Source organism: Dermacentor variabilis, chromosome 10 (assembly GCF_050947875.1).
Source record: "Dermacentor variabilis isolate Ectoservices chromosome 10, ASM5094787v1, whole genome shotgun sequence".
NCBI lineage: Eukaryota > Metazoa > Arthropoda > Arachnida > Ixodida > Ixodidae > Dermacentor > Dermacentor variabilis.
Genome location: NC_134577.1, coordinates 128,492,107 through 128,514,240, shown reverse-complemented (window position 1 = coordinate 128,514,240; position 22,134 = coordinate 128,492,107). Strand labels below are relative to the sequence as shown.

Below are 22,134 nucleotides of genomic sequence, written 5' to 3'. Positions count from 1 at the left end.
TTCTTGGGCAAGGTGATGAATAAATATCTACAATTGGGGCTGTAAAACAATGGTGAGGCACTAGATAAGGAGCTTGGACTTGTTGGTTTTCCATCCTGCTAGTAAAAGCGCAAAATGTAGACAAGAGACGAGACAAGAAGACACCACAAGCACTGTTTCATACGTGCGCAGAAGGACATGGTTCTCGCTCGGCAGACAGCGTTGACAATGAGGGCAATGAGTGCTGGGAAGTTGAGAGTGAAACATTGAAAAGGGCCCGAGGTACCAGAAATGTATTTCACTAGAATAGCAGCTTGGGCTTTTTGGTTTTCCATCCTGCTAGTAACAGCGCAAAATGTAGTATACGTGCGCAGAACGACATGGTTCTCGCTCGGCAGACAACGTTGACAATGAGGGCAATGAGTGCTGGGAAGTCGAGAGTGAAACATTGAAAAGGGCCCGAGGTACTAGAGATGTGCAGCGCTTGTGGTGTCTTCGTGTCTCGTCTCTTGTCTAGCAGGATGGAAAACCAACAAGCCCAAGCTGCTATTCTAGCGAAATACATTTCTAGTACCTCGGGCCCTTTTCAATGTTTCACTCTCTACTTCCCAGCACCCATCGTCCTCATTGTCAACGCTGTCTGCCGAGCGAGGACCATGTCGTTCTGCGCACGTATGAAACAGCGCTTGTGGTGTCTTCTTGTCTCGTCTCTTGTCTACATTTTGCGCTGTTACTAGCAGAATGGGGAGGCACGCACACACAGACGTGTGCTCCCGTTTTTCTGTACCTGACGTAGTCAATGCGCCACCGACATCAACATTGGATTTTGTTTTGCTAATCTTTTTCTCACCTTCCCCTCATCCCAAGTGCACACTATCTAATCAGGCTATGTCCTAGTTATCTTACCTGTCATTCAGTTATTATTTCCCCCTCTCTCTCCCACTCAGTAGTTGCTTTTTAGCGCACCTCTTGCAAAAGTAAGAAACACGGACTGCTCCTGTCAAGAAAGTTTGTCCATGGACAGCTGAATAAACGATGATCACGGGCAAACATATACTTACGTTAGTCAGGTTGTTAGTCTGCTTGTTAGAGTTTGATTCCTCACTTAAATGTACTAGCATCAAGCCACACCTCTGGCATGCCAGGAACCGCATTCTATTAAAGGCTTTCCAAGCATTTTCCCACTAGTATATTTGCGAGGGTCATTTATTACCAAAGCGTCTCCCCCTTGAAGCTGTTGAAAGTAAAATATTTGAGCCATTGGTGGACGGCGACTTCTTCAAGGGGCACTGTGACTCTTTTCCAAGAAGGCAAAAAAAAAAGAAACGTTTGCTACTTCTGTTGTCTTTCATTTGCGTGATTTTACCGTGATATTGTGCCTGCGCTTCAACATATCAGAAAATGAGCTACCAACAAGCTCTTACAGCTACCTTCATCTTAAGATAAGGCCGCCATGAGCATGGGAGTCAAATATAATTCTGGTATGCACCGTGGTGCAGCAAATATTGCGTAATACATGACGTCCTCTCTCCTGGGATTTTCGAGGTCCCCTACAGTATGTCCTGCTTATGACGTCATAGATTCACGCACAAAGACTCCGTTCGCTTGGCTGATTGTTGATATTCAAAATTTCCTCCAATCCAAGAGTGAATGGGGAAACGGTGGCTGTTATGCCTTGATATCAAGCCTAACAACATTCTTTGTAATTCTGTGGCACTTTTCTTCAACTTTAAAGGCTAACATTTACTTATACAAGTATAATTGAAGTATAAACAATGTGAAATACATTGCAGGTGCTAGACACAACAGTAGCATTATGCAATGTCGAACTACTTAAAGAAGAATTTCAGAGATGCTCCTCAGAAGGTCAAGGAAATTTTATATTTTACAAACATCAGACCTATTACGGAGTACGCCTCTGCAGTCTGGGACCCTCAAGTCGGAACCCATTGTGCTATGTTGGAGCGTATTCACAATCATGCAGCCCGATTTGTCACAAACACATATTGTTTTAATGTCCATAGTATCTGCATCAAGCAGGAGTTGAACTGGACTCACTGGAAAAGCGCCGTTTGCAGCTACAACTTCTCAACCAGATTTACTTCAATCAAACTACCATTAACTCTATAATATATTTGCTACCACCACATTTTGTACCAAGAAGATGCGACCACAAATGGAAGATCAGTTAAACCAAGTGTCGCACTGATGCCTTCAAAAGTATAGTTTCCAGCACTATTGTTGGAAATCTGACGTACCTAATGCACTTAGCAACTGTTAGCCGTACTTCGCATTTCGCTTTCCTTATTTCCTTGCATTTATTGATGTGATTTCACATTAGACGATCCTTTCAATTATTTTTTTTTACCAGAGGTCGAGCCAATGCCGAATGCTGTATGACTATCTTTGGAAGTTAGGTTACGAAACCGAGGGGCCCGATTTTTATTAGTCATATCATAAGACGCCAACAAACTCTGACACCAAGGACAACATAGGGGAAATTACCCGTGCTTAATAAATCAAATAAAGCAACCATAAATTATTTGAAATTAAAGTAGATAAATAAACAACTTGCCGCAGGTGGGAACCGAACCCACACCCTTCGCACTTCGTGAAGGTTGTGGGATTTTAAAAGTTGAAGGTTGTAGTTGAGGGTTTTGAAAGGTCTTTGACAGTTGTATCTTTGTATCCTCCCTGAATTCACTTCACGCCTGTCTTTCAGGCGGAACTATTGCTTTACGGAAATTACCACTATCTCTGGCATCAGCCATAATTTGAAATGATTGCTTTTCTGTCTGTTCACTAACAACACCCAAATTACCAGATTCATTAAAACCTGATTCCCGCATCTCAGTTTTCCTTGGAACAACAAGTGGTGCTCCCCTACAAAAATTGAAGTAACAATTACAAGACTGCGGTGCCGAGTTCCCCCACTGAACTTTTACCTCCGCAAGTCTGGTATGGCTATATCGCTCTTGTGCCCTTTATGCAAAGAGAGTGAACCTCTGGAACACTTCTTCTTGCCATGCCGCCGTTTCATTGTTCAACGTAAAAGATTTTTTGAAGAACCCTTACGAAAGCAAGGGTTGAATTTGACCCTTCCTTTAACTCTTTCCTTTGGGGCTACTGTACTGGGTTACAGCCACAGGAACGTTTTCGGAGGCCCTCTGACAAAACAACGACGAAACGAAGTGCACGTTAGCATTCTTCAAAACTCTTATAATGTTCAGAAAATTCACAAAAATACCTGGATAATTCGTTATTCATACCTGTAACAGTAGACACCTTAAATCCCAATGGCAACATACTTGTGTAACTTAGAACTTCTTTTCGTGGAGTTGGTGCATATTGCCAAACTGTTTTATAACTGCGCAGACAAACGATCAGAGAGAGAGAGAGCACACAAGTACAGGCGCAGACTTGTCAATAATCTTTATTCCACAATGACTCCATATAAATACATACATACTTCTAGTTGAAGTAAGTAGATAGTAGTACGTACGTAAGTAGTACGTACTTATATATGGTCTTTGAGGAATCTAGAGGACTCTGGAGCGTCACCTGCAATGGAAGTGCAGTGGCCATGACGAAAGTAGGTAGACGCGTTCCTGCGCGATCCTGCAAGGGCTCAAGCTTGGTCGTCAGGACTAGCAGGCTGCGACTACCGGTGAACAAGGGTTTTGACGGACGAAAGTGATTTCGCGTTCGATGTGCCAAGCAATGAAAACAACGCTGAAGTAGCGCGTGGGTAGAAAAGAGAGACGACAACGACGTCGCGTTGTCGGTTCCTATAAAGTGCTATTCTCCGTGCTGTACACCAGGTTTCTCGTCTACTACTAGGATGTGACAATAGAGAGGTAAGCGCGGCGATTATTGCAATGGTTTCGCGGAGGTCACGAATAATTACTGCTGTCAAGAGGCTAAACTGGCGACGCCCAAAGAGCTTCAGAGAGCCCTGTGCACATTCGATGTGGTACAAAGGGCCAAACGAGTTCCTCGAGCCGCCTTTTCTCTCTGCCAAGCGTCTTCTATCCATATACACGCGCTGAACCACCCCCTAGGCATCCGAGACGACGACGACGTACGACGGCGACGACGGCGGCGGCAGCGGCAGCAGCAGCGGCAGCAGCGGCAGCAGCGGCGGCGGCGGCGGCAAGCAGCAAGCAAGCAAGCAAGCAAGCAAGCAAAGCAAAGCAAAGCAAAGCAAGCAAAGCAAGCAAAGCAAGCAAAGCAAAGCAAGTAAGCAAGCAAGCAGTAGCAAGCAGCAGCAAGCAAGCAAGCAAGCAGCAAGCAGCAGCCAGCAAGCAAGCAGCAAGCAGCAGCAAGCAAGCAAGCAGCAAGCAGCAGCAAGCAAGCAAGCAGCAAGCAGCAGCAAGCAAGCAAGCAGCAAGCAGCAGCAAGCAGCAGCAAGCAAGCAAGCAAGCAAGCAGCAAGCAGCAGCAAGCAAGCAGCAAGCAGCAGCAAGCAGCAGCAAGCAAGCAGCAAGCAGCAGCAAGCAGCAGCAAGCAAGCAAGCAAGCAGCAAGCAAGCAAGCAAGCAAGCAGCAGCAAGCAAGCAAGCAAGCAAGCAAGCAGCAAGCAGCAGCAGCAGCAAGCAGCAGCAGCAAGCAAGCAAGCAAGCAAGCAAGCAGCAAGCAAGCAAGCAGCAAGCAGCAAGCAAGCAAGCAGCAGCAGCAGCAAGCAAGCAAGCAAGCAGCAGCAGCAGCAAGCAAGTAAGCAAGCAAGCAAGCAAGCAGCAGCAAGCAAGCAAGCAGCAGCAGCAAGCAAGCAGCAGCAAGCAGCAGCAAGCAGCAAGCAGCAAGCAGCGGCAGCGGCGGCTTATTTTATTATTTGATTAGCTTTTATTATTTTGCCTAATGTCCTGCCTATGTTACAAAAGAAGACAAGCAAGGAAAACCCACAAGGAATTCGCCTAACCAAACTTTCTGAAGCCATTTCGTGAACTTATTTTTTTCAAGCCTCCGTTTTTTGTTTTTTCGCTACTTTTTTTCTACCAATATTCCAATCACCCCTTATTAATCCCTACATCGGACATAACTTTCCCACTGCTCTGCCTGAATCCAAGGGATTCAAGGATGCCAGTGATTCCTAAATCGACGCTGGGCAGATATGTTCACAGTCTAATACAATATGCCCTATCGTTTCCCTGGCTGTACCGCATCAAGCACATGCTTCTTCTTCCTGCTTGCTATCTCTCGCTTTATAAGCGCGTGTTCTAAGGCATCCTGATATCGCTTCGGAAAGCAATGAGCTTCCCTTTGAGTTATTACAAACTGTTTCTTTGCTGATTTTGTTATTTCCTCTTAAGTAGTTACTCATGGCAGGTTTATTTTCATTGCCACCACCCATGAGATTATTTGAGCCTGTCTGACATTCCGCTTTACGTTCTTTGTTGCTATGTTGCATATCCTACAGGCGGCATACTTGCTGGTAAGCTTCCTAGTTCTTTTCGTTCACTGCGAATGAATGTTTTTCCTGTACAAATACCTGAACATTCACCCAGCCCATTTACTTTCTTCCATATTCCTCATTCGCTCTTAATAATCAATTTTACTGTGAGCTTCCGTCACTTCAAAAACTTGTCCAGCCCAGATCGCCATGCACAGCTTCATGAGAGTAGCTTGTTGGGCTAGCTGGTACATGGTTATGCTAGGAGACTGCCCGCAAAATTGAAAATAGAAGAAATCGAGAAGCAAACATAGACAAAGCCACAAGAAGGTGGCTGAACTAACAACTGAACTTCATTCATCAAACCGACGTCCCCCAACTCCGTAGTGAACATGCGCAAGGCACAACATAACAAATATACGGTCAACACCTTATCTACACACGTCTACACTTATCGAAAAATAAAACCTATTTTGGGGTGAGGAAGACAGATGGCGCGCTTACACACTTCTCGGGGCCAAGTTTATAGATGCGATAGGCTTGAATCAACTCTTTCCTGCTGAGTCATAGCCGCTCCCAAGAATGAAACGTCACTGAAGATGACACAGTGCCCGCACTCCTTACAATGCAGCGGAAGATTACCTCCTGTGCCTGGGTGTATTAGACTCGCATGCTCATGCATTCGATCATTCATACAGCGACCGGTTTGTCCTATGTAATCTCTACCATATTTCAAAGTAATACTGTACACTACACATGTGTCGCACGTGTGGCGCTTCACGACATGCTTGGTACTGTACACACTCTTTCGCGAACTGTGCTGCGAGACCCTCATGCAAAGTTTTGCAAGCTTACAAGGCTCAGAACAAACCAATCTGACGTCGTTTCTTGCGGCAACCTTTTTCAATCTGTGTGAAATGACATGTGCATACGGCATAACCAATAAGTTCTTTTTTATTTTTGTCTGGCACTTCGCGATCCCCTCTGTTTTTCATTTTCAAACGCTTGTTTGCTAGCAACGCCATGTCGTCCGCATAAAGCAAACATTGAAGCTTCTGCTCTACCACTTTGCCCGCCTGTTCGTATGAGAGATTAAACCCGATATTACTTCCTTCTAGCACCCTTTCCATCCTCACCATGCGCATCATAAACAGCAGTGGGGATAACGGGCACCCCTGCCTCAGTCCCTTGTGTATTACAAATTTATCCTCACTTCTTATCCCTTCCCATCCAACGCAAACGGTATTTTCTAGGTAAATCTCTCTTAAAAGATGTATAAAACCGTCGCCCAAGCCTTCCCCTTTGTCACGGTGCGGCATTATTTGATTCGGCGAAGCACCGATAACAGGCGCCAAAAGGTCGTAATACTAGGACCCGACCAGAGCAAGATGGTTATTGCCGACCACTCGGGCAAGCGGCCGAAAAGGGTCGAAAGCAGGTTTAGGGATTATTGTCTTTTTGTCGTCTGCGCGACCATGACGCTGCGACAGCTTTTCGTAGGAACCCCTGTGTATTCTCTGCCCAGTACGTGCATTGAGACGCTTACTCAGAAGGCGACGGTTCGAATACTCCGAAGTATGCGGTGTGTCTGTGCAAACATGTGTCCACAGTGTATGTGGTGCCTCTGTGCAATCCCGTGTCCACGAATTGCTGTCAGTGTAGGTGCGCCGACAGCGCCGTATGGCTGACTGCCTTCGTTTCTACTAGGTTTGTGAACAATAGAGACCCACCACCACAAACTCAAAGGTGTGCGTGCGTGGTGCAATACGAGTGCGCTACCTCTAAATGCAGAGACGTATCACCATCTGCGCTTGCGCTTTGCGGTTGGTGTGTCGTCCTCTCACGTCCGTGCCGTTTTTTATTGCGCATTATCATTTGAGTGAGGTATCACCCGTTCCCTCGCCCCTAATTAAAGGGGGCGTGGACAAGCCCTTCGGAGGAGCCGGGATTCAATGGGATGAACTTGATTGGATCGTCACCAATATCTGCCGCCGTTCCCCACCATAGGGAACTAGGGGAAGGAGAAGTTATTTAAACGAAGGTTTGAGACCGAGCTACGCAGTCTAGAGTCTAGAAACTGAGCCTACAAACTGCTGAAAAGCGTCAAGGAGCTAGTGCAGTCCGGTATCTTCAGGGCCGCCTTGCCGCATCTGAACTGCGAGTTACTAGTTGGCGTAAGAGACGACAAACCAATGTCTGCAAAGAAGCTAACGGTAGTTCCCCTCAAGTAGTTCCCCTACTCGAATGACGATGTGAGACCTAGACTGCGGGAAAACCCAGCCCAGCAATTGCATCCACCGCAACGATATCGGCTTGCCAGCGTTGTTGGGGAAAGCTCTGCCATCGATTTCAAGCTTTATGGACTTGCTGCTGCTGCCCTGTCATGCGTATGCCATCATTTGCTTTCTTTTGAACTCTGTTTAGTTGATCACCGTTAAGTGTGTTTTGTGTAGTGTTAATTTCTACATTTACTGTTAACTGTTCGTTGCATTTCTTTTGTATTCATCATCATTCTAGGCGAAATGCATGTGTGTTAGTGCTCTTGTGTTTTTTGTTTCTTTTAATCTTTGTGTCACTGTCAGTCGATAAATACTTTTTTTCTCTCTTTCTCCCGACTCTGATTCCTTCGCTGTGCTCGCTTGATTACAGAACGAACAACCGGCTTGTATACCCCATCGACGACTTCGCGCCGACGGCGAACAGGTGACAAGCCGTGACACCTTCCAGAATATCCCATAAAACTTTGCGGTCTACATTGTCATACGCTCCTGTAATGTCGAAAAAGGCCACATATACTGGTCTCGTTTCTACTCTGGATATTTCAGTAGACTAAGTAAGGACAAATAGTTATCATCCAAACTCCTATTTATCAGAAGCCATTCGGAAGTTCTCCCAAAATGCCGTTATTTTGTGCCCATGCTTGCAGCTTTAATTGCCTGCATTGCTAACCTGTATATTACCGATGTAATTGTTAACGGTCTATGTGAGTGAGTGCTATATTTCTACCCCTTGCCTTAATATATTCAATTCATTTTACTTTTCCGCCAACTGTCTCGTATTCGCCTATCTTTGAAAATTTTTCTGCTGCTTTCAACAGAGCTTCCATCCTTTTTGGACCTAGTTCATTATTCAGCCTACCGGGAACCTCGTCCAGCCCTGTGGCTGTGTGCTACGGAATTCCGCCTGCGGCTTTCTTCCAGTTGAAATCTGTCAGCCCCGGCTCCTGTTCTATCTAGTTCTCTTTCATGTTCTTTCTTTCTTCAAGTAAAACCTAGTGATTGCCTTGGAAAGATGCGGCTGCTATTTTTAGGATACAATCTATTGCCGTGTCCCCTTCCAGTTTGTTTCCATCGTCGTCCAGAATATGTTGCTCTATTGTTCTAGGCGTCCTGCCCAATAAGTGTATGTGCTTCCAAAATATTCTAGGTGCAGCCTAGGTGCGGCTGGATGGATGGACGGACGGACGGACGGATGGAATGGATGGATGGATGGATGGATGGATGGATGGATGGATGGATGGATGGATGGACGGACGGACGGACGGACAGACCGATGGACGGCTGGATGGACGGATGAACGGATGGAGGGATGGATGGGAACGGGGTGGTGCGTTGCGCCAGCGAGCTCTTGCTATTATACTGCCTAGTCTTACCTAGGGTAAAAGAAAAAAAAGACACGATGAACTCCCACATCCAAATTTGCCGACTCCCTATTGTGAACTTTGCTTTTGCACGTCTCCGGTTTTTGTCTTTTCCCTACCAATCTTCCAATCGCCTCTTACTGTTCACTAGTGCAGACATGTTTACTTTCCGCCCGCTCTCGCTTAACCCAAGGACTTCAAGGAGGCCAGTGGTGCCGAAATTGACCGCCAGGCAGACGTTTTCGCATTCTAATAAAACATGCTCCATAGTTTCGCTAGCTTTACCGCAGCCAAGTACGTGCTTCTTCTTCCTTCTTATATCTCGCTTTGTAGGTGCGTGTTCTAAGGCATACGGACCTCGCTTCGAAAAGTAATGAGCTTCCCTTTGACTTATCATAAATTGCTTCTTTCCCGATTTCTTCTTTTTCTCTTAAGTAGTTACTCATGGCAGGTTTCTTTTCCATTGCCGGCACCTATGAGATTATTTCAGCCTCTCTGACTTTCCGCTTGAGGTTCTTTGTTGCTGCTTTGCCCACCCTATAGGCTGCATACTTGCTCGTAAGCTTACTAGTTCTTTTGCTCCACTATAAATCAATGTTTTTCTTGTAGAGATGCCTCAACGCTCTCCCAGCCCATTTCCTTTCTTCCAAATCCCTCATCGTTCTTCATAATAAATTTTTATGCCAGCTTGGCTCACTTCTAAATTTTTTAAGCCTATATCACAATGCACAGCTTCATTTGTAGTCTTCCAGTGAGCGCTCGACATAGAGCCCGACATGGAGCCTAACATGGAGGAGCCCGAATGGCGAAACTAGAAACTAAATAGACCTTATACTGTGCGCTAACCCTGGCATCATAAAAGACGTGGACGTCCTCGGCAAGGTGCGCTGCAGTGACCGTAGGATGGTAAGAACTAGAATTAGCCGAGACTTCAGGAGGGACCGGAAGGAACTGGTACACAAGAAGACGATCAATGAGTTAGCGGTAGGAGGGAAAATAGAGGAATTCCGGATCAAGCTATAGAACAAGTATTCGGCTTTAACTCAGGCAGAGGACCTTAGTGATGAAGATGTGAACGACAATCTTATGGGCATCATTAAGCAGTGTGCAATACAAGTCGGCGGTAACTCCGTTAGACAGGATGCCAGTAAGTTATCGCAGGAGACGTAAGATCTGATCAAGAAACGCAAATGTATAAAAGCCTCTAACCCTACAGCTAGAATAGAATTACAGAACTTTTCAAGTTAATCAACAAGCGTAAGACAGCTGACGTAAGGAGGTATAATATGGATAGAATCGAACATGCTCTCCGGAACGGAGGAAGCCTAAAAACAGAAGAAGAAATTAGGAATAGGCAACAATTACATGTATGCGTTAAGAAATAAAGCCGGCAATATCATTACTAATATGGATGAGATAGAAATTTATACAGTGCCTGTTACACCCACGACGATAATGGAAGAAAGATTAGTCTAGATGAATTTGAAATCCCACAAGTAACGCCGGAAGAAGTAAAGAAAGCCTTGGGAGCTATTCAAAGGGGGAAGGCAGCTGGCGAGGACCAGGTAACAGCAGATTTGTTGAAAGATTGTGGGCAGATTGTTCTAGAAAAACTGGCAACCCTGTATACACAATGCCTCATGACTTCAAGCGTACCGGAATCTTGGAAGAACGCTAACGTAATCCTAATCCATAAGAAACGGGACGACAAAGACTTGAAAAATTATAGACCAATCAGCTTACTTTCCGTTGCCTACAAAGTATTTACTAAGGTAATCGCAAATAGAATCAGTAACACCTTAGACTTCTGTCAACCAAAGGACCAGGCAGGATTCTGCAAGGGCTACTCAACAATAGACCATATTAACACGATCAATCAGGTGATAGAGAAATGTGCAGAATATACCCAACCCTTATATATAGCCTTCATTGATTACGAGAAAGCGTTTGATTCAGTCGAAACCTCAGCAGTCATGGAGGCATTGCGGAATCAGGGTGTAGATGAACCGTATGTAAAAATACTGAAAGATATCTATAGCGGCTCCACAGCCACCGTAGTCCTCCATAAAGCAAGCAATAAAATCCCAATAAAGAAAGGCGTCAGGCAGGGAATACGATCTCTCCAATACTATTCACAGTGTGTTTACAAGAGGTATTCAGACATCTGGATTGGGAAGAAGTGTGGATAAGAGATAATGGAGTGACTTGCGATTCGCTGATGATATTGCCTTGCTTAGTAACTTAGGGTACCAATTGCAATGCACGCTCACTGACCTGGAGAGGCAAACTAAAAGTGTGGGTCTAAAAATTATTCTGCCGCAAACGAAAGTAATGTTTAACAGTCTCGGCAGAGAACAGCAGTTTACGATAGGTAGCGACGCACAAGGGAATACATCTATTTGGGACAGGTAGTGACCGTGGATCCAGATCATAAGGCTGAAATAATACGAAGAATAAGAATGGGTTGGGGTGCGTTTGGCAGGCATTCTCAGATCATGAACAGCAGGTTGCCATTATCCCTCAAGAGAAAAGTGTATAACAGCTGGGTCTTACCAGTACTCACCTATGGGGCAGAAACCTGGAGGCTTACGAAAAGGGTTCTACTTAATGTGAGGACGACGCATGGAGCTATGGAAAGAAGAATGATGGGTGTAACGTTAAGGGATAAGAAAAGAGCAGATTGGGTGAGGGAACACGCGCCAGTTCATGACATCTTATTTGAAATCAAGAAAAATAAATGGGCATGGGCAGGACATGTAATGAGGAGGGAAGATAACCGATTTTCATTAAGGGTTACGGACAGGATTCCAAAGGAAGGCAAGCGTAGCAGGGGGCGGCAGAAAGTTAGGTGGGCGGATGAGATTAAGAAGTTTGGAGGGAGAACATGGCCACAATTTGCACATGACCGGGGTACAATTGGTACATGACCGGAATAGTTGGAGAAATATGGGAGAGGCCTTTGCCCTGCAGTGGGCGTAACCAGGCTAATGTTGATGATGATAATAATGATGAGCGCCCAGCGCCCACTGGCTTTCGGCTCCCATCGAGTCCTGCTCGTACCCCTGATTTCAAGCAAACAACCGCATTTCGAAGAGTAAGTCTTGGAACCATTACACCTTTCCACCTGCCCCGGGGCACCGCTTAATTATTATTATACCTTACTGGTGAAGCAGCGCACTGACACAAACACAGTGAAAACACACAAGAAAAGACGACACTCGCTGCTTATTATTGTATCCCCATAGCGCACTGTGCTTCATTATGGCTGCATTTCTCTTCCCCTTTATTGTTATTGTTCTTTCTGTGTTTCCATATACATATTACCTTCATTTATCTATATACGAAAATATTTATATTCTTTTACCCGAGGTATTTCCTGGCCCTGTATTGCCACTGTCCACTGTTTTCATTGAATAGTATAATGCGGATGGATGGATGGATGGATGGATGGATGGATGGATGGATGGATGGATGTTATGAGCGTCCCTATTGGAATGGGGCGGTGGGTTGCGCCACCCAGCTCTTGCTATTATACTGCCTAATGTCTTACCTAGGTTAAACAATGAAAAAAAACACTATGAACTACCATGCCCAAATCTTCTGATCCCCTCTTGCGCACTGTGCTTTTGTACGTCTCCGTCTTTTGTCGTTTCCGTACTTTTCTTTCACCAATCCTCCAATCGCTTTTTACTAATGACTATTGCGGGCATGTTTATTTTTGCACTGCTCCCACTGAACCCAAGGGCTTCAGGAGGCCAGTGGTGCCTAAATCGACCACTGGGTAGACGTCTTCACATTCTAATAAAGCATGCTCCGTCGTTTCCCTAGCTTTACCGCAGCAAATAAATGCTTCTTCTTCCTTCTTATATCTCGCTTTATACGTGCGTGTTCTAAGGCAACCGATCTCGCTTCGAAAAGTAATGAGCTTCCCTTTGAGTTATCATAAATAGTTTCCTTCCTGATTTCGTTTTTTCCTCTTAAGTAGTTACTCGAAAAACTGGAGTATACCACTGCTCGGAACTTCCTTGGTAAACTTGAGACCCTGATTGTGGTTCGAGAAGATAGTCATGGTTCTCTCAACGGTATAAACTAATTCGTGCTCAGGGACGTCCTTCAATATGACCAAGAAATCGTCAACATATCTGTAAATTGACGCTACTTAAGGATCACGAAGATTATTACGGATCTCAGCTCCTACAACAGAGAGGAAGATAAAGCAAAGGACAGGAGCTATAGAAGAAGCGATAAGGGGCCAGCTCAGTGGTCAACGAGCAGTGGTCAACTTCCGTTTTTTGGATATTAGGCTAGTGTTTCCAAAGGAAGGCATCTGTTGGATGTACAATCCGCGTTCTTTGAAAGGCCTGCTACCGTTTGAGAGCGCCCATTCCAAGATTGTAAAGCGTGCAATTGCTACCAATTCTCTGCAAAAGGCTTTAACCATGTCTTGTATCCATTTGGTATCAAGTAGCTTTAGCGCTCAAGTGCAACGACTACAACAGGCAGGCTTCCCGCCATGTCTGATTTCAGCTGTCTGCGAAACGATGCTCCGAAAACTAAAGCACCCGCCTCTTATCAGGGAGCCAGTTTCACGCAGTTCTGTTGGGGTAATTCCGTACCTTCATAAGCTATCACACATCATTAAGAAAGTGGCGAATAGGCATAACGTTCAGGTTGTCTTCTCGGCGCCTTGCAAGTTGTCAAAGCTTTGTGCCATGAACCGAGAGAAACGCCCGGCTTGTTCAATTCAGCATCAGAAGAAGTCCACTGGATGCAGGACACGTGTCGTCTACCAAATCCTTCTAAGCTGTGGTCGCAGCTATATCGGACAAACAGGTCGATGTTTCAATAACCGTGCAATGAAACATTCTCGTAATCTGCGCAACAAGGAAGGGAGTTTCCTTGCAGAGCATTGCAGAGACTGAACTAATTGCCGCCTTCAGTTTGACAAAACTAAATTTTTGAAGTTTGGAAAAGACAGGTTCGAGTGGGAACTTTATTTGTAATTAAAGTGGGAAATTGTAATTGAAACAAAGAAGAACACATGCGTCAGCAGGCCGTCCATTGTGCTTAGTGACAAGGAGACTACTTTTTTAGAAGGTTTCATTTAGGCCTAATGTTAGAGTGATTTCATTTGGTTTTTCCGTCTGTCTTTCTTTTATTTAACTACTTTTTATTTTGTTGACGATTTTCTAGTGGCTCTTCAGCTTTTTTTGCTTTTTTTGACGCAGACGCTGTTCTTTAGACCTTTATCGTTCAACTCTTCTGTCCATTTCATTGTTTGTCACGTGGTTCATATCTCGCGCGGTCACATGCATTATCAATTTTTTAGGTGAGTGACTATTAGAGATTTTAGTTTTGACGCAGACGCCGTACTTAGATGCCTTTTTCATGCTTTTTCCGCGTTATTCGTTGGTCATTATTCCCATAGTCGTTCGGGTTTTATCAGTGACAGGGCCTTAGGCGTTTGAAGTGTGTTATGTTGTGGATATTTTGATAGTGAAGCGTAGACGGTACTTTTTATGTCTCGTTTTTTGTCCCCGTTGGCTTGGAAAAGACTGTACTAGATCAATTGCCTCCCGTGCTGATCCACGTGTGGTTCTTGTTTGCTCATTCGATATTATGTGCCAGATATGAGTCCTGAGTGGTCGATAGATTGCGGTTTTTTTTTACTTCTAAAGTTTCGTGTGTGACTCGGCGTGAATAACCTACATAAGGCAGGCTTGTTGCGGAAATAAAAATTGTGAGTGGCGCCGGTCCTGTTGTTTGTGTTCTTCTTGAGTCCTGGTCTTCTGCGCCTTGCCTTTACAACTTCAGCTCACCATGTGCATTATAAACAACACCGGGGATAAAGGGCATCCCTGCCTCAGTCCCTTGTTGATATGAACTTTCTCCTCGCTCCTCATCCCTTCCCATTCAACGCAGACGGTATTTTCTAGGTAAATCTCTCTGAAAAGCTGTAGACAGTCGTTACCTAAGCCTTCCCCTACCAGAAAATACCAGCAAATGTTGCGGTCTACGTTGTCATATCAATCAATCAATCAATCAATCAATCAAGTTTTATTTTCGCCGCAGACAGTACATTGTTACTGCGAAAATAGGGGGCCAGAGAAAAAAGCTGCATTTGTGCAGCTTGACTAAGCTCTAGCCACCCGTACAACAGCAGTGACACGACGATTTATTATCTTGATTCAGTTATATAAACATATCAGCAAATAAACGATCAGGCAGTCCGATCACAAATGACAATTACGAGAACAATTAGAAGCATAAGCAGTTTCAATAAAGTCAAACAAACAGGTCAAATAAGGTTTTGTTAGTAAGGGCCAGAACGTTCACACCTTTCCGGTCTAGCTCATTTAGTGTAGTTGCCAGGGCGTAGTCAAGTTTTTCTTTCCCATAATGGGTGCGCGAGGAGGGAACGTAGTATGGCGGTTGATATCGGAATGGGTAGGAAATTGTACTTTTCCTGAGATTTGATAATTCTTGGAATAGTTCCGCCCTACCTAATGTGGCGTTTTTATAGGTTCTTAATAATTTGTATTTGTATATATCGTGGATTTTTAGAATTTTATGTTTGTGAAAGAGTGGTTCTGTGTGTTCTAAGAACGAGGAATTTTCTATTGATCTAAGTGCTTTTTTCTGAATAAGGAATAGTTTCTGCAAGTTGAATGCTGTCGTGTTTCCCCATATTAGCATGCAGTAATGTAAGTGAGAGTTAAAGAGGGCAAAATATAACATCTTTTTAATGCTGACTGGAAAAGTGCGACGGTTCTGGCTTAATACACCGGCGGCTCTACTTAATTTTGGTAATAAAGTTTTCACATGTTCATTCCAAGACATGTTTTCTGAAAAAATGACACCTAGAATTTTAACAAACTTTTCTATTTTAATTTTGAATGGCCCGAGAGCAATATGGTCGTCTATATTTTCTAAGGTACCTGGGGTGCGAAACAACACACACTTAGTTTTTGACTCATTAAGAATTAGCCTATTGTTCTGGCACCAAATCAGCAAGTTGTGACAGAACGCACTTCCCTTTTGTCTTACAGTATCAATGTTTTTTCCCTTAACGAGCACCGAGCAATCATCGGCATAAATAACATATCTACAATCCTGATATATTTTTACAATGTCATTAATATAGAAAAGAAAGAGAATTGGTCCCAGTATACTACCCTGTGGAACTCCAAATTTAATAGACCGTAGGTGAGATTTATGCTTATTTAGTTCGACGTATTGATGGCGCGCACTCAAGTAAGATTTAATAAGTTGTAGTGTTGTGCCACGAAACCCATAATGCTCTAATTTATCTAACAATATCGGATGGTTGACTCGATCGAAGGCTTTGCTAAAGTCTAAGAGTATACCCAATGTCATTAACTTATTTTCAAAATTGTTTAATATTTCTTCCTTCTGAGCTAGAAGTGCTGTCTCGGTGCAGCGTCCCTTTCTGAAACCAAATTGGTAGTCCGTTAAGAGGTTATATTTTCTAGTAAACTTCTCAATGCGAGAATTAATCACTTTCTCGAGTCCCTTAGAGAATACAGGCAAGATTGACACAGGGCGATAATTACCTAAACAATTTTTGTCACCATTCTTGTAGATTACTGAAACTCTTGCTACCTGCATGTTGTTTGGAAAAATCCCCGTTGAAAGAGAGACGTTATCTACGTGTGTAAGCGCTGGCGCAATTAAATCTATGACGTATTTGATTGGTTTGATTTCTAGATGATCTACATCACGGCTACGGCTATTTTTAAGCTCCTGATATAATGTTGTTACTTCAGCGATGGATGTAGGCAGTAAGTACATTGTGTGGAATAATCTCGGAATATGATTAGCAGCTTCATGACAGTATGTACTGGTGCCAATTTCAACAAAGAAATCGTTAAAAAGGTTAGCTAGTTCCTTTCCACCAACCTTTTTGTTATGTATAACAAGGTTGTCAATCGTGGCATCCTTAGTGCTCTTGTTTAAAACCTCGTTAATTATCCTCCACACTTTGCCGCTATCACGCAAGCAATTGTTGTCTACACGCTTGTAATATTCGCTTTTTGATCTTTTTATATCTTTATTCAACCTATTTCGAAACATTCTAAATTCTTGTAATTTTTCCATGCTACGTGACTTAAGAAAGTTGTCAAAAAGTTTGTTCTTATGCTTAATAAGCTTGATATGTTCATGTGTGATCCATGGTTTACGCAACCTTTTTTGTTTATGGTATGTGCGTAATGGGAAAGACTCGAAATAATGTTTCTTGAAGATTCTTAAAAATGAGTCATAGCACTTGTTGCTGTTTTCAAAAGTAAATGTTTCCTTCCAGTCTGTTTGAGCGATCTTATCCCTAAAATTTTCTAACGTGATAGATGATATTTCCCGGTACGTGAGTTCAGGCCACTCCTTTTGTTTCAATGCGCAGTTACGCTGAAGCATACAAAATATAGGTAAGTGATCACTGATGTCACTGTTTATGACACCAGAGAAAACGTTATTAGGATTTAAGTTAGTAATGAATAAATCCAGCACAGATGCAGTTGAAAGAGTAACGCGTGTTGGCGTTGCTATAACATTCTGAAAACCATTACTCTGCAACATAAACAAAAAGTCATTCGCCCGACTTGAGACCTTTTGAACATCGATATTCATATCACCGCCTATTGTTAGTAACCATCCATTTTCATTGGCACAAGAAAGTAAAGAATCAAGGAAGTTTAAGAACGTGACGAGATTGCCGCTTGGCGGTCTGTACAGCACAGCGAACACATTCTTATTTTTCCTAATACAAATTATTTCAATATCACTGGTAACGGTGCTAAATTCGTGTAGCATTTCAAAACCTGGTACAGCGACCTGAATGGAGACTCCGCCGCCTCTGCAATTTTTCCGATTTAAAAAGAAATGATTGTAACACGGTAAAATAAAGTGATCCGAGTTTTCACCATACCAAGTCTCAGTGAACATGAGTGCATCAAATCTAACACTGCATGATTCTAAAAGGGTGATAATTTCTTCAAATTTATACTGAATGGATCTTACGTTTAAATGAAAAAGCTTAAAAAGCCTGTCTGGATTCTGAGTTGTGATACCGCGTATGTCCTGAGGTAGCACACAATCGGTAGCCATGTTTGCACATGCTGGGAAATCTTAGTGCTCGCGCCAAGCATGCGCACTCTTATCCTGTCGCAGCAATCTTGTCCAGATCGCTCTCGCGTCTTATTGCCACAACGGCTGACGCTTCATCGCGACGGGCAAAAATGCCACCTTTTTTGACCCATACAAACTTCCAGCCATGTTCGCGCTTGCGCGCAACTGCCATACCAAGCAATCTCTTCAAAAATTGGCAAAGGTGTTCATTTACAAAGACAGGCAAATTTGCTTCTGTTTCGGAAGCTTCCAGTGACAAACCCAGGTTTCTGTTCGTAAGTTTTGTTTTCTTTGCCTTCTCTAAGACTTTGTCTCGCTTTTCGCGCTTTATGAACTGTACAACAATGTTCTTCTTTGTTTTGTCTTTGGTTGCCACCCTGTGAATTACGTCTATATCGCTGGCGGAGACGGGTTCACCGATGGCCGCACCTATTTTAGCGAGGATATCGGTTAAACACTCATTCGGAGTTTCTGCAACGCCCTTAATCTCAAGGTTTCTGTTGCGCGAGTACTGCTCCGATTTCACAAGACTGGTTTGACATTCAGCCAGGTCCCTCTCCAATGATCGAAATTGCTGCCGGAGCACTTCATTTTCTTTCTTAAGAGAATTATTCTCAGTCAAGGTAGCATCAAGTCGCTGGTTAGCATCGTCAAGGCTTTAACTTATGAAATTCATGCTTTGCTTCATGTCATCAATATCGGCCCGGAGCCCTCTTTCTTCCGCACGCATGTTTCTTTCAAGGGATTCCTTTAAGTTTTTGAATTCATTCCTTAGCTCGTCTTTGAGTTCTTGTAGCTGTTTTGAAAGATCCCTAGCCATTTCCAATGACTGCAGCAACGAACAAAAGTGTCACACTTTGTGGCAGCGGTGACAGCAAAACTTTACTTATTAGACTTCTAGAATATCTGAAAAGTTCGCTAACCTGCAATGTGCAACAGTCAGGGATTATGCCTTCTGCTCCGCCGCTGTCACCGCTGCCAACTGATGCGTCCGCGAAACAGCGGTAGCTTTATAGCCAGGGGGTGGCCACGTGTTCCGTCGTCCAGCCTGTGCAGTCAGGACTCGATGAACGAAGCCTGTGCGCAGCCGCTCTTTGTTGTAGACTTGCGCTGTCTTCTTGCGCAGTCCCACCTGCCCGTCGGATAACGCTGTCGCAGTGACGCCTTGAAGTAGGTGCAAATCTGCAATGTGCAACAGTCAGGGATTATGCCTTCTGCTCCGCCGCTGTCACCGCTGCCAAATGATGCGTCCGCGAAACAGCGGTAGCTTTATAGCCAGGGGGTGGCCACGTGTTCCGTCGTCCAGCCTGCGCAGTCAGGACTCGATGAACGAAGCCTGTGCGCAGCCGCTCTTTGTTGTAGACTTGCGCTGTCTTCTTGCGCAGTCCCACCTGCCCGTCGGATAAAGCTGTCGCAGTGACGCCTTGAAGTAGGTGCAAATCTGCAATGTGCAACAGTCAGGGATTATGCCTTCTGCTCCGCCGCTGTCACCGCTGCCAAATGCTGTAATGTCTAAAAAGGCCACATACAACGGTCTGATTTCTGCTTTTGATATTTCAATACACTGAGTAAGAACAAACAAGTTATCATCCAAACGCCCACCTATTCTGAGACCTTTCTGAAGCTCTCCCAAAATGTCATTATTCTCTGCCCATGCTTGAAGCTTTAATTTGATTGCCTGCATTGCTAGCCTGTGTATTACCGATGTAATGGTCAACGGTCTATACGAGTGAATTCTGTCTTTCTCCCCCTTACCGTTATAAATTAAATTAATTCTACTTTGCCACCAAGTGTCTGGTATTCGTCTATCTTTTAAATTTTTTTTCCACTGCTTTCACCAGAGCTTCCTTACTTTTTGGTCCTGGTTCATCTATCAGCCTAACGGGAACCTCGTCTAGCCCTGTGGCTGTGCGCTTAGGAATTTTCTCTTCCGCTTTCTTCCAGTTTAAATTTGCCAGCCCCAGCTCCACTTGGGTCTCCTTCATGCTCTTTTTTTTCCTTCAAATATAACCTCGTCATTGACTTGGAAAGATTCGGCTGTTACGTTTCGGATCTAATTTATTGCCGCTTCTCCTTCTAGTCTGTTTTCATCTTCATCTAGGATATGTTGTTGTGTTGTTGTTGACTTCCCGCCTAATAATTTTATGTGGTTCCAAAATATTCTAGGTGCGGACTTCTCTGTCTAACGTACTTTTGACAACCGACGTTCACTTTCACCTTTTAATTTTGCTTGCACCAGTATTTGAACCATAGACTTTTTCTCCCGTTATATTTCCCATTTACTGGTTACTTCATCCTGCAGCAACTGCGCCTTCTTTGCCTGCCTGTACTCTCGAGATGCTTTTTGTCGTTCGGCAATCGCTTCTCGCATCTCCTTGTTCCACCAGCTTTTCGGTTTCTTTTTTTCCTTTCCAACAAACATGTTGTTTCTCTTATCGTATTTCTGTCGTTATTACACTTAGAAGCTCACCATATTCCCACTTTTTACGTGGCCATTTGCCACGTTCTTCCTCATCTCTAGTGACTATGTTTGCTATTTGTTCAGCGTTCAAATTTGCACTGTCCATATTGCTCTCTTTCCCAACTACATATCCCATTTTCAATATGATGCGTTTATGGTCACTCCCTATGCCGCTAAACCCTTCCTCATCGATGACCATTTCTCTCAACTTATCATGAATTCCTTCTGTCATCAGACAGTAATCAATCATCGATTGCCGGATTGCCGGATGCGCTCACGTGGGCGCCATCTGGTGGTACTTCGAGGTGGCGTCCTGCACTTACCTCCTTGCGCACTCTTCACTATCGCAGTCTTCGGATTTTCTCCTCAAGCTTTCTCCGTACTCTCCTCCCCTTCTTTCTTCCTCGCTTTCTTTCCGCCATCACCTTTCATTCCTCGCTGCGCTTCCCGTTCGCTGGGTTACGCTTAGGTAGGACGAGGCACACTGATGCTCAACGCTGGAATGGGTGCCTAAGAGCTGTACTTTATAAGCAGGAGTAATCTGGACATCCGCTGTGTATCGGTTGTTATCGGGTTAAGGAAAACGGGTTCTGTGCCGCTACAGACACCAAACAGAACGCGAGATTTTGGAGCGTTTCCCATGATCGGCAGAGGTGACGTATGCGTCTGAGCTCCTTCGATCGCTCTTATTCACAAAGAGTTTAGGTATCTCCACCTCTGATCTTTTAGTGCATTTTATTTCTATTCTCCCTAGTTCACTTTTTAATCACATGACGCATATGCGGCTAGAAGTGCGCAATAATTTCCCCTCACCACAACCCCTTTTCAAACGTATATTCCTCTATGCGCATAATAAACCCAAGTAGTTGGCAATCAGAACTTGTGTTGTGTCCCTCTCTAGTCCGTGCTTATTTCGCGCTCTTTTTCGCCGATGAAGTACACAGCGCAAGAACAAACCATGAACTATGTTAATGACTTCTTTGTTTTCAGGGTCGATGAGTCAATTTCAAAGTTCCAGCTGAGAATTATTCAAATCTAAGGCCAACACGTTTATTGCAACTGATGTCAAGAGTGAAATGGCACAGGGCTACCTACGAGATTTAAGCCGCACTTCATTCTTGCTGTGCAATTGCGCTGCTGATATCTGGGCCGCTTGACAGCTGTGAATCGTGTGAGCTGCTCTGTAAACTAGTTGGCATAGTCACTGCGACGTTGCTGTTTACAACGAAGTTGTCAATGCTTTCGATGTTCGTTTTCGCACACTACCTCATTTTCGGCACATCCGCTACCGTGGGGGGCTGGGGCATCATTACACTGTTTTGTGCCTCCTTTGTGCTACCGACGGTGTTTTCACGAGCATGGCAATGAATAATCACATGTCTACGCATTGACGGATTCTCAATTACAATTCCTGCGCCGTGCAGTTAATTCATCTTCACAGCATTTATCGTTCTGGCCTCCAAACTGCATGCGCATACAACACTTCTCTCTGAGTATGTGCCTCAGATATACTGCTGTTGGCG

The 22,134-nt window shown here is 44.2% G+C and overlaps 1 protein-coding gene across 1 annotated transcript in view; it reads left to right on the top strand.

The window, feature by feature from the left end:
- Positions 1 to 22,134, top strand: part of LOC142559415 (uncharacterized) — a 227,025-nt gene that overhangs the window by 101,908 nt on the left and 102,983 nt on the right. The gene's annotated exons all lie outside the window — the stretch shown is intronic.